The sequence below is a fragment of the Heterocephalus glaber genome, unplaced genomic scaffold, assembly GCF_053883595.1.
Source record: "Heterocephalus glaber isolate CG9 unplaced genomic scaffold, H.glaber_assembly_v1.0 deba00000470, whole genome shotgun sequence".
NCBI classification, from domain to species: Eukaryota; Metazoa; Chordata; class Mammalia; order Rodentia; family Bathyergidae; genus Heterocephalus; species Heterocephalus glaber.
In genome coordinates, this window is record NW_028258145.1 from 15,529,449 (window position 1) to 15,543,112 (window position 13,664).

Here is a 13,664-nt window from a genome sequence, read left to right on the forward strand (position 1 = left end):
TGAAATACTAGACCTCAAATGAACTCTTGAACAAATGAACTTAACAGAAGTTTACACAATGTTCCACCCCACAAAAATCAGAATACACATTCTTCTCAGCTGCACATGGGTCATTCTCCAAAATAGACCACATACTCACACATAGAACATGGTTAAGTAAGTGGAAAGGAATTGAAATTATCCCCTGTATATTATCAGACCATAGTGCGATGAAATTGGAGATCCATAGCAAAAGAAACTCAAAAAATTTCATGAACATGTGGAAATTGAACAACACACTTCTGAATAACCAATGGGTCACAGAGGAAATTAAAGAAGAAATCAGACAGTTCCTTCAATTAAATGACAATGACAATACAACATATCAGAATCTATGGGACACAATGAAAGCACTCTTATGAGGGAAATTCATAGCAGTGAATGCGCATATTAGGAAAACAGAACGAGCCCAACTAAACAACCTGATGTTGAACCACCAGCTTCTAGAAAAAGAAGAGCAGGACAACCCCAAAGCTCATACAAGGGAGGAAATTATAAAGATCAGAGGAGAAATCAATGCAATGGAGACTAAGAGAATGATACAAAAAAAAATGAAGCCAAGAGTTGGTTCTTTGAAAGAATCAACAAAATTGACAAACCTTTAGCCAATCTTGTCAGAAAAAGGAAAGAAAAGGCCCAAATCCATGCAATTAGGAAGGAAAAGGGTGAAATTACAACAGACCCAGTAGAAATCCAGAGGATCATCAATACCTACTTCCAGAACCTATATGCCAATAAGATGGACAACACAGAAGAAATGGACAGATTCCTAGATACATATGAATTACCAAAGTTGAACGAAGAAGACCTAAAAATTCTGAACAACCCAATATCAACCAATGAAATTGAAAATGTAATTAAAAACTTATCAACTAAGAAAAGCCCAGGCCCTGATGGCTTCACTGCTGAATTCTACAAGACATTTAGGGAGGAACTGCTGCCACTACTGTTTAAACTCTTCAATGAAATTGAAAGGGAAGCAACACCCCCAAATTCATTCCTGGAAGCAAGCATCACCTTGATCCCCAAAGTAGAGAAAGGCCCAACTGAAAAAGAGAACTATAGGCCAATCTCACTAATGAACATAGATGCAAATATCCTTAATAAGATACTGGAAAACAGGATGCAGAAGATCATCAAGAAGATCATACACCCTGATCAAGTGGGATTCATCCCAGGGATGCAGGGATGGTACAATATATGAAAATCAATCAATGTAATACACTATACAAATAGAGTCAAGGACAAAAACCATGTGATTATCTCCATAGATGCAGAAAAGGCATTTGACAAAATCCAACATCTATTTACGATAAAAACTCTACAAAAAAATGGAAATAGATAGTCTCTACCTCAAACTGATAGAAGCCATCTATGAAAAACCAACAGCCAATATCATACTAAATGGTCAAAAACTGAAATCCTTCACACTCAAATCAGGAACAAGACAAGGATGTCCACTATCACCAGTCTTGTTCAATATAGTTCTGGAAACATTAGCCACAGTAATTAGACAAGAGAAAGAAATAAAAGGAATAAAGATAGGAAATGAAGAAGTCAAATTGTCATTATTTGCAGATGACATGACACTCTATATAGAAGACCCCAAGAACTCCACCAAAAGTCTTCTAGACTTAATAACCAAATTCAGTCAAGTAGCTGGTTAAAAGGTCAACACAAAAAAATCAATAGCTTTCCTCTACACCAATGACAGACTCACTGAGAGAGAAATAGGGCAAATAATTCCTTTCACAATAACTTCCAAAAAAACTGAAATACCTAGGTATCATCCTAACAAAAGAAATCAAAGACCTCTTCTCTGAAAACTATGGCACTCTGAAAAGAGAGATTGAAGATGATATCAGAAGATGGACAGACATCCCCTGCTCCTGGGTAAGAAGGATTAATATAGTGAAAATGGCCATACTTCCAAAACTGCTATATAGATTTAATGCAATTCCAATTGAGATCCCAGCAGCATACTTCATAGACCTTGAGAAAACAATCCAAAAATTCATTTGGAGCAAGAAGAGACCCAGAATAGCAAAAGCAATTCTAGGTAACAAAGACATGGCAGGGGGTATCACAATCTCTAACCTGCAACTCTACTACAAAGCTACTGTGATAAAAACAGCATGGTACTGACAAAGAAACAGACCTGAGGACCAGTGGAACAGATTAGAAGATGCAGAAACAACGCCAGACACACTCAGCCATCTCATCTTCGATAAAGGAGCCAAACACCCTCACTGGAGGAAAGATAGCCTCTTTAATAAATGGTGCTTGAAAAATAGGGTTTCAACTTGCCAAAGATTAAAACTTGGCATATCTCTCACCATGCACTAAATTAAAATCAAAATGGATTAAAGATCTAAATATTAAAATAGAAACTCTGAACCAGTTGGAACAGAGGTTAGGTAGAACCCTTGAAGACATTGGTGTAGGAAAAGATTTTATGAACAAAACCTCAGTTGCCCATGAATTAGCACAAACAATCAGCAAATGGGATCTCTTCTTATTAAAAAGCTTCTGCACAGCAAGAAAAACCACCAGCAGTGTGAAGAGACAACCCACAATGTGGGAAAAAATCTTCACTTGCTCTTCCTCAGACAAAGGTCTACTATCTCGACTCTGTAAAGAACTTAAAAAGATCAGACCTCCCAAATTTAAAGACCCAATCCGAAAATGGGCATCTGAAATGAACAGACATTTCTCAGACAAAGAAGTAGAAATAGCAAATAAATACATGAAAAAATGTTCAACATCACTGGTCATTCGAGAGATGCAAATGAAAACAACACTGAGATTCCACCTCACTCCAGAAAGAATGGCTGCTATGATGAAATCAACCAATAACAAATGCTGGCGGGGCTGTGGAGAAAGAGGAACCCTGCTCCACTGCTGGTGGGAGTGTAGACTGGTGCAACCACTGTGGAAATCAGTATGGAGATACCTCAAAGAATTAGGACTGGAAGTCCCATTTGACTCTGCTATTCCACTGCTGGGGATCTTCCCCAAAGAATTAAAAGAATCATACCACAGTGATATATGTGCACCCATATTTATAGCAGCACAGTTTGTAATAGCTAAAACTTGGAAACAGCCCAAATGCCCATCAACTGGAGACTGGATAAAGAAAATGTGTTTTTTTATGAAATGGAGTACTACTCAGCCATAAAAAATGAGAAATTAGAGACATTTATAGCTAAGTGGATGCACATTGAGGCAATACTCTTAAGTGAAATAAATAGGACACACGTGTAAATACCAAATAGTTTCTCTGGTGTGAGAAACTGAAAGTGTAAATAAGGACTAAATGTATAATAGGTAATGTGAAGTAGGAAGAAAAGGGACAAAGGGGAAGGAAGTGGGAGGGCTAGGGAAAGGATAGAAGGGAATGGGATTAAGATGAGAAAATGGAAAAATAGGAACAAAATCTTTGTAAATAGGAAGGACTGGAGGAGTTGAAGGGAGGGCTGGGCAAGGGTGAAAAATAAGAACAAAGAGAGACTATGTAAAGGTGCAAATTTCTAATGATGAATGTCATTATATTGTATACCTAAAATGTACCAATGATTAGAATGAATAATCGATAATATAAAATAGGAAGAAAAGGTCCAAAGGGGTAGGGGTAGTGGGAGGGGCAGCAGAAAGGAAAGAAGGGAAAAGAAAAATGATAAGAAATGGAAAAAATGGAAATAAAGTCTTTGTAAATAGAGAAGGGTGGAGGGCATGAAGGGAGGGCTAGGAATGGGGAAAAAATAAGAACCAAGATGCATTATATAAAGGTACAATTCCCAATGAGAAATGTAATTGTGTTGTATACCTACAATGTACCAATAAAAGAACTTAATACAAAAAATATATATATATAGTGAAAATGGCCATACTTCCAAAACTGCTATATAGATTTAATGCAATTCCAATTGAGATCCCCCCAGCATACTTCATGAACCTTAAGAAAACAATCCAAAAATTCATTTGGAAAAAGAAGAGATCCAGAATAGGAAAAGCAATTCTAAGCAACAGAGACATGGCAGGGGGTATCACAATCCCCAACCTGCAACTATACTACAAAGCTACTGTGATGAAAACAGCATGGCACTGGCAAAGAAACAGATCTGAGGACCAGTGGAACAGATTAGAAGATGCAGAAACAACGCCAGACACACTCAGCCATCTCATCTTCAACAAAGGAGCCAAACACCCTCACTGGAGGAAAGATAGCCTCTTTAATAAATGGTGCTGGAAAAATTGGGCTTCAACTTGCCAAAGATTAAAGCTAGACCTATATCTCTCACCATGCACTCAACTAAAATCAAAATCGATTAAAGATCAAAATATTAAAATTGAAACTCTGAACCAGTTGGAACAGAGGTTAGGTAGAACTCTTGAAAACATCAGTGTAGGAAAAGATTTTATGAACAAAACCTCAGTTGCCCCTGAACTAGCACAAACAATCAACAAGTGGGATCTCTTCTTATTAAAAGGCTTCTGCACAGCAAGAGAAATCACCAGCAGTGTGAAGAGACAACCCACAATGTGGGAAAAAATCTTCACCTGCTCTTCCTCAGACAAAGGTCTACTATCTCGAATCTATAAAGAAATTAAAAAGATCAGACCTCTCAAATTTGAAGACCCAATCCGAAAATGGCCATCTGAAATGAACAGACATTTCTCAGACAAAGAAGTAGAAATAGTAAATAAATACATGAAAAAATGTTCAACATCACTGGTCATTCGAGAGATGCAAATGAAAACAATGCTGAGATTCCACTTCACTCCAGAAAGAATGGCTGCTATCATGAAATCAACCAATAACAAATGCTGGTGGGGCTGTGGGGAAAGAGGAACCCTGCTCCACTGCTGGTGGGAGTGTAGACTGGTGCAACCACTGTGGAAATCAGTATGGAGATACCTCAAAGAACTAGGACTGGAAGTCTCATTTGACCCCACTATTCCATGGCTGGGGATCTTCCCCAAAGAATTAAAAAAATCATACCACAGTGATATATGTTCACCCATGTTCATAGCAGCACAGTTTGTGATAGCTAAAACTTGGAAACAGCCCAAATGCCCATCAACTGGAGGCTGGATCAAGAAAATGTGTTTTTTTTATAAAATGGAGTACTACTCAGCCATAAAAAATGAGAAATTAGAGACATTTATAGCTAAGTGGATGCACATTGAGGCAATACTCTTAAGTGAAATAAATAGCACACACATGTATAAATACCAAATAGTTTCTCTGGTGTGAGAAACTGAAAGTGTAAATAAGGACTAAATGTATACTAGGTCATGTGAAATAGGAAGAAAAGGGGCAAAGGGGAAGAAAGTGGGAGGGCTAGGGGAAAGGATAGAAGGGAATGGGATTAATATCAGAAAATGGAAAAATAGGAACAAAATCTTTGTAAATAGGAATGGAGGGGTTGAAGGGAGGGCTAGGCAAGGGTGAAAAAGAAGAACCAAGAGAGACTATGTAAAGGTGCAAATTTCTAATGATGAATGTCATTATATTGTATACCTAAAATGTACCGATGATTAGAATGAACAATCCATAATGTAAAATAGGAAGAAAAGGTCCAAAGGGGTAGGGGTAGTGGGAGGGGCGGGGGAAAGGAAAGAAGGGAAAGGACAAAGGATGAGAAATGGAAAAAATTAAAATAAACTCTTTGTAAATAGGGAAGGGTGGAGGGCGTGAAGGGAGGGCTAGGAATGGGGAAAAAATAAGAACCAAGATGCGTTATATAAAGGTACAATTCCCAATGAGAAATGTAATTGTGTTGTATACCTACAATGTACCAATGAAAGAATTTAAAAAAAAAAAAAAAAAGATGTAACAATCCAAGAACAAGGAGGAACTGAGTAGATGTTTGTTCCTCCCAGGATATTTTTAGTTACCAGGATGTTTCTTGTCCTGGAGAATCACAGACAGCATCACCGGATCATTGAGGTCTCAGTTTTGACCAGAGGCCAAAATGCAATTATGTCTTGTGTGCGGAGCGGTGTCAGCCAAAAAGCTTCATTTTAATTTTACCCTTTGTTATAAATAGCCAGGAGACTGTGTAATGGGGAACCATGTCTCCACTAACTCCGATGTTTCCCTTTAGAGTTTGCCCTAGCAACAAGGTGAACCTTCTGTAACTCCAGGAAACAAAGTAGCCCTTGAGGGCGAGGAGTGTCTAGAAAACTAGCAAACAACGAAGCAGGTGTTTTGGATAAAGGTCATGATTAATGACCTAACTCACTGAGTGTATAAAAGAGAGGTGTAAATAAACTTGCTTGCTCGGTCTTGGGAGCCCTCCCGACTCTGTCTCCTCTCTTGATTTTTCTCAGTCCTCCTTTCCCCCATTCAGGAACCTTTCGACTGGTGATGGCTGGTCCGTCACAGTCTCGGAATTCCTTTGCTGGGTTGTAGGCAGGAGAACTAGGCTAACCAAATGATTTTTCCCTAAAATTATGTAGCGTTGCTCCCAACACATCCCCTCAAAGATTAGGGAAATATATATGATCACACTGTTGTCACAGTGCAGCTTGTGGCCATCCATCACCAGGTGAGGTGGCTCTCAAGGATTTTTACCACTGAGCACAATCAAGTAACATCAGATCCATTTGGTTTCCAACATCCATCAGTATATTTCCCAGTAAACAACTTAGCCTCTGTTGTCTTAACTGTTTTTTTTAACATGTAACACGTAATCATTCTTTGAGTGCAGTCAAACACATTTTTCTAAAGAACCCACCCAAAGTCTTTTGCCAGGCAGGCCTCCACAATAGTGGAGTTTTCTGTCTTCTGGATAGTTTTTAGTTGTCATCTAGGAGACAGCTCTCACTGTTGAGGGAAATCATGTCCCTCTGTTAGTATCCGTAGCACCTGTTCATTTTTCCTGTAACAACACAAAAAAATTTGGAAAAGATTCACCATGGGCAAATATGTGTACCCAGGAGACAATGCTGACTGTGAGACTCCTTTTTAGAGAGCGCTCACCCTTCCGAGGGTGTGCAGGCCACATGCTCATCCTGTGTTAGGATTGTGGCCAGGATCATCTTATCTCAATTAAGGTTTCTTTATTATCTCAGGACCTTGTTCTGTGAGTCAGGTACACATACCAGTCAACTGTGCTTTCAAGAAGGATGTAATGACTATTACCCACATGTTGGGGTCAGTGTCCTATCTGTCAGGGTCAGTGTCCTATTTGTCACTTTTGGGTCACCCAAGCCAGTAACCAGAGCATCAGCCCTCATCATACAGCTCAATTACCCATGCAAACATACAGAGGTTCATCCTTCTGCATGACAAGTGGTTACATGTGACTATAGCCATCAGTATAGCAGGCCTTGGTCAGAGGCCTCTATTTCTCATTTGTACAGGAGCTAGGTGTCATAACCTGTAATCTATCATCTTGTGGTTTCCTGGGTCATGTATGTCATGGGTCCCAGGACCTACTCTCCTATCAGGTATCTAATCTGTTTCCACAGTCTGCTGCCCCATGATTTTTTCACAGGCATGCAGAGCAGCATGCATCACTGCTGACAGTTTCCCAATCAGTACAGAGCAGCGTACATTGCCACTAACTGTTTCTCATTCAGAGAATACCAACTTTTGTCTCCAAAGCCAATGGGGTGCTTCCACTCCCCTTGTTTTGTCACATTTGCCAAACCTAATCTCATCTACATTTACAGTTAGGGTAAAAGGCAGGGAAGGTTCAATGACTCAAAGGGCTTGCACTTGTGCAACTGTCCCTTTTTGAATCCTGGAATGGTCTCCACTGTGTCTACCTAGTCTTATTCTGCTCCTTTTCAGGTTATCTGGGATTATGTTTATCTTCCCTGACCAGACATCACCTTTGAGTTAAATAGAAAGGCCAGTTCCCTGGATCCTGTCATCTGGATGGCACATCCCCAGGCCAGCAAAGCTTTCTTCGGATTGTATGTGGCAGCTTCCAAATCTGTAAGGCAATTCAAGATTAACATGACATCATCAGTATAATGGAACAAAGATACAGACTGTGGCTTGGTCCAGGTGGCCAAGTCCTGGGCCACCAGGCAATGACATAAAGTAGGGCTATGCAAATAGCCTTGTGGCAACACCTGAAAGGTTTATTGCCTGCCCTCCATGCAAAAGAGGAGTCACTTTGTTCAGTTCCCAGTAGTCTACAGTCATTTAAGTTCTGTTTGGCTTCCACATAGGCCAAACCAGCAAATTTAAAAGGCTGTGTGCAGGGTGCATTATCCCAGCTTCTTTCAGCTTTAAAATGGTCTATCTTATCTCTTCATGGCCTCGAGGGAACCATGTTGATTCGCAAGTATCAAGCTGAGCATCAGTCAAGGGGACAGGGCCAAGCCCTGGATGTGCACAGTCACTTTGGCTTTCCAGTAAGGCCATTGACCAGAATCAAATCCTTTATGTGCTAGGCTGCAATACTGCTCTTGGGCCTATCCATGTATATTATCCACAACTAGGATGGTAGCCAGCAAGTTTTTTTACATTTGGTATCAGCTTACCTTCAGTGGACCTGACAATGTCTCTGAGGCTATTCCTGCTCTGCTAGAAGCCACACACTTATGTGGCTGGATTCCATGCTGCTGTTCAAAGCCTTTTGGCTCTTAGTCCTGGCACTGCCTGCTGGGGTTTCAGTGTCTCTGATCTTGTCCCCGACTGCACAGGCACTGGTTTCCTGGAAAAGGCAGTTTTGTCTTACCTTGGTGCTTCATGTCTATGTCATCAAGCCACACCAAGGCATCTCAGAGCCTGTCCTGCTGCTGTGTTGCATCATTGGTCCTGGTGCTCCACTTTACATCATCATCCAGGGTTTCCCAGTCCCATGCTTGCTTGTGGCCATCACACTTATCTCTGCCCAAAACCTTCCAGGCTTGAAGTTTGTTCATCAAGCTGGATTTAAAGGCACTATTTAGAGCCTCCCAGACTCAAGCTTGCTTGGTATTGCTCCTCTCATTCCTCATTCCCAGAGTCCTGGCTTTCTTGTTTCACTCATTGAGCCTGCTCAGGATGCCATTTGCTCTGCTCCCACCTCAGCCACCAGATCAAGGTGCCCTGTCACTCACAGAGCTGGAGCATTTTCCTCTCTGACCCTCTCAGGAGGTGTACACCACATAGCTGTAAGCCCCTCATTTTATCCCACCAGGGGTCTTTTTCAGAGATCTGTACTTGCACTTTTGGAAGACAAGGTGTATTTCCTGTGTTCCATAGAATGATTTCTGTGGCAGTCAATCATTGCTCCAGTCAGGTGGACTGTGTCCCAGTCCTCAGGGGCTTTTCCAAGCTGCCAACAAGGTTGCTATTGGCAACCACAGCAAGCCCATGGTGATGCATGCCAACAACCCCAGTTTTCCTTTTCCTTTAGGCACTGGGGAATTGTTCATGTATTCTGCCTCATATTATATCAAAGATTTCATTGGGTTATCCTGTCATGACTACACCATTGTCAGATATCCTGTTCTGACTATGCTATTGTCAAATATCCTGCCAGACTATGCCATTTATCATCATCAAGGCAGCCTCAGAGCAGGAGAGTTGGAGCCAGAGCCCAGGAGCTCAAGAGCTGCATGTCTCTCTATTATTCAGCAAAACAGCAAAGCAGCTACAGTGTTCTTTAGTTCACAGAAGTTGTAGTGCCTTATCCCAGCTTACTGGGACATGGTGAGACAAAACACCAGGCAAGTGACCTTATCCATGCTGCATATGTATGGTTAAGTATGTTAAGTCACATTTACATAATTATGGCCCATTATGTGGATGTCCCTGAGAGCAGAGTCATGTCCTTAAATGTCCTCAAGTGTCCCTACATTTCCCAGGTTTTAAGTCTAATCAGAGGTGGTATCCCACATGTGGTATATACCCTCCACAAGATGTGACATTATAGCATATCATATATATATATATATATTCACATATATGTTATATTGTGAACTGACATAATAGTTGTTTATTTAATCCATCATAAACTGATTATTGAAAATATTTTTATAAGCCAACATTTGATTTAACATTTTTATTTAACTTTTAAAATTCACTTTTAGTGATCAAAAAATTTAACAATGAAAAACATATGAAACTAAGCACAATGTACAACTTTTGTTTGTTCTTAAATTGAGTACTGTATGTTTAACCAAGAACATTTTAATATTAAGATATTAATATTAAGAAAACTTTATTGTTTTAAACATAGAGAACTTGACCTTTTAATCATAACCAATATAAATATATTACAATGATATATTCAATAATGTTTACTGGGGTGTGTCTGCATAAGGCTTTGAAAAAAAGTATCCAAGTCTCATCAGTGGACAAAAACTATTGCTGTTTTATTCATTGAGGGGAGTCTTATCTAACAGTCCACCCAAGCCCAAAGGGTTGCAGCTCTGTCTCAGAGACTTCTCACAGCTTGATGAATGACCCCCTGATCTGTTAACAGAGAAACACTTTTCCCCCAGAAAGATACAGGAACCCCTTTTTTCTGCCATTAGTAAGTCCAAGGCATGGTGGTTTTGAAGAGTGACTGCAGCTAAAGAGTCTATTTCTCTTTGTAGATCTGCTATAGAATTAGAGATTTCGGTCCCACCACTCCCGGCTTAGAGGAAGGGGCTTCCGGACCACTGCCTATCCCACTGCTCATAGCCCAGAGGAAGGGGCTTCTGGGCCACCATCTTTCCTGCCATTTCCAGCCCACAGGAAAGGGCTTCCAGGCCACCATCCATCTGGCCACTCCTGGGCCAGAGGAAGGGGCTTCCAGGCTGCCATTTATCCCACCACTCCCAGCCCAGAGGAAGGGGCTTCTGAGCTGCTGTCCCACCAGTCCCAGCTCAGAGGAGGTGAGCTGCATGTGTGCCAACAGCACCCCCTCTCCCATCTGAAAAGAGAAGACATGTAAATAAGTCTCAAAACAAGACTTGCAGATCACCTACAGCAACCACAAAGGGAAATGAGATGGAACACTCTGATACTAAACAACCTGGACCACCGGAACTGACAACAAAAAAGGATCTGGAAAGAATGAAATCAGAAATAATTTCTCACATAACATCAGAGATTGTGCTCATAGTGCAAGACATGATTAATAAATCTAGAGAGGAGCTCAGGAATACGATGGAATCCCAATATAGGAAAAAACTGGAATCCATAAAACACATGCAAATAGATTTCCAGGAGATCAAAAACTCCATTGAAAGTCTACATAGCAGAATGAACCAATGTGAGGACAGAATTTCAGATATAGAGGATAAGATTACAATTAATGACCAGGACAAGAAAAATTGCTTCAACATTGTAAGAGACCATGAGAAATCAATCCAGCAGCTCATAGATGAAGCAAAGAAAGATAACATAAGACTGATTGGAGTCAAAGAAGAAACAGGAGAGAGTGAAGATGACATAAAAAAGCTGTTCACAGAAGTAATGGCAGAAAACTTCCCAAGAATGGGAAAAGAACTTGACATACAGATAAGTGAGGCATATAGGACTTCAAATAACCTTGATCAAAAAAAATCTACACATAGGCATATAATTGTTAACATTCCAGAAACTCAACAGAAGAACAAAGTTCTCCAAGCAGTTAGAGAAAAGAAACAAATCACATACAAAGGAAAGCCCATCAGACTCACAGCAGACTTCTCAACACAAACCATCAAGGCAAGAAGAGCTTGGAGTGACATGTTCCAAGCCCTAAAGGAAAACAGCCTCCAACCCAGATTGATGTAGCCTGAAAATCTATCTTTCAAAACTGATGGAGAAATAAGATACTTTAATGACAAAGAACACCTTAGGAACTTCATGAATACCAAACCAGCACTCCAAAATTTTTAGACAATATCCTAGGAACAGACAAATAGGATCATAACCCCAGGAAGCAAAGCAGAATGAACTCATCAGGCATGAAAAGAAATTAAATGTAAAGATAGAGAACCCAACAAAAAGAAAAAGTCATGACAAAGATAATTCAATATGTTTCAGTTATAACCATCAACGTTAATGGTCTCAATTCACCAATCAAAAGAAATAGACTGGCAGAATGGATCAAGAAGCAAAATCCAACAATATGCTGCATATGAGAAACACACTTAATTCAAAATGAAATTCTTAGACTGAAAGTTAAAGGGTAGAAAACAATACTCCATGTGACATGAACCAAAAAAAAAGCAGGAGTAGCTATCCTTTTTGAAGAAAGTAGATTTCAAACCAACACTGATTAAGAGAGACAAAGAAGGACACTACATCCTTGTAAAGGGAGCAATCCAACAGGAAGAGATGATAATCATAAATATCTATGCACCAAACACTAGGGTGCTGAACTATATAAAACAAATATTAATGGACATGAAAAGTCACATATGCATTAATACAACTGTAGTGGGGGACCTCAATACCCCACTGTAAAAAATAGATAGATCAACTAGACTAAAAATAAGTAATGAAATATTAGAACTCAATCAAACTCTTGAACAAATGAACTTAACAGATGTTTACAGAGTCTTCCACCCCACAAAAACAGAACACACATTCTTCTCATCTGCACATGGGTGGTTCTCCAAAAGAGACCACATACTCATGCATACAACATGTTTAAGTAAGTGCAAAGGAACTGAAGTTATCTCCTGTACATTATCAGACCATAGTGCAATGAAATTGGAGATCCATAGCAAAAGAAACTGGAAAATTTTCATAAACATGTGGAAATTGAACAACACACTTCTGAATAACCAATGGATCACAGAGGAAATTAAAGAAGAAATCAGACAGTTCCTACAATTAAATGACAATGAAAATACAACATATCAGAATCTATGAGACACAATAAAAGCAATCTTATGAGGAAAATTCATAGCAGTGAATATGCATATTAGGAAAACAGAACGAGCCCAATTAAACAACCTGATGTTGAACCTCCAGCTTCTAGAAAAAGAAGAGCAGGACAACCCCAAAGCTCATACAAGGGAGGAAATTATATAGATCAGAGGAGAAATCAATACAAAGGAGACTAAGAAAATGATACAAAAAATCAATGAAGCCAAGAGTTGGTTCTTCGAAAGAATCAACAAAATTGACAAACCTTTTGGCAACCTTATCAGAAAAAGGAAAGAAAAGGCCCAAATCCATGCAATTAGGAAGGAAAAGGGTGAAATTACAACAGACCCAGCAGAAATCCAGAGGATCATCAATACCTACTTCCAGAACCTATATGCCAATAAGATGGAAAACACAGAAGAAATAGACAGATTCCTAGATACATATGAATTACCAAAGTTGAACAAAGAAGACCTAAAAATTCTAAACAACCCAATATCAACCAATGAAACTGAAAATGTAATTAAAAACTTACCATCTAAGAAAAGCCCAGGCCCTGATGTCTTCACTGCTGAATTCTACAAGACATTCAGAGAGGAACTACTGCCACTACTGTTTAAACTCTTCAATGAAGTTGAAAGGGAAGCAACATTCCCAAATTCATTCCTGGAAGCAAGCATCACCTTGATCCCCAAAGCAGAGAAAGACCCAACCGAAAAGGAGAACTATAGGCCAATCTCACTAATGAACATAGATGCAAAAATCCTTAATAAGATAATGGCAAACAGAATGCAGAAGATCATCAAGAAGATCATACACCCTG

At 39.7% G+C, this 13,664-nt stretch overlaps 1 long non-coding RNA gene and 1 gene segment (V, D, J or C); one reads left to right on the forward strand and one right to left on the reverse strand.

The window, feature by feature from the left end:
* Positions 1–13,664, forward strand: part of LOC101714356 (immunoglobulin kappa variable 4-1-like) — a 411,261-nt gene that overhangs the window by 345,192 nt on the left and 52,405 nt on the right.
* Positions 5,324–10,086, reverse strand: LOC147829779 (uncharacterized). The gene is made up of 3 exons (XR_015448526.1): positions 8,545–10,086; positions 7,885–7,988; positions 5,324–6,926 (listed from the first exon to the last, which is right to left on the reverse strand). It is a non-coding gene; the product is annotated as an uncharacterized LOC147829779 (long non-coding RNA).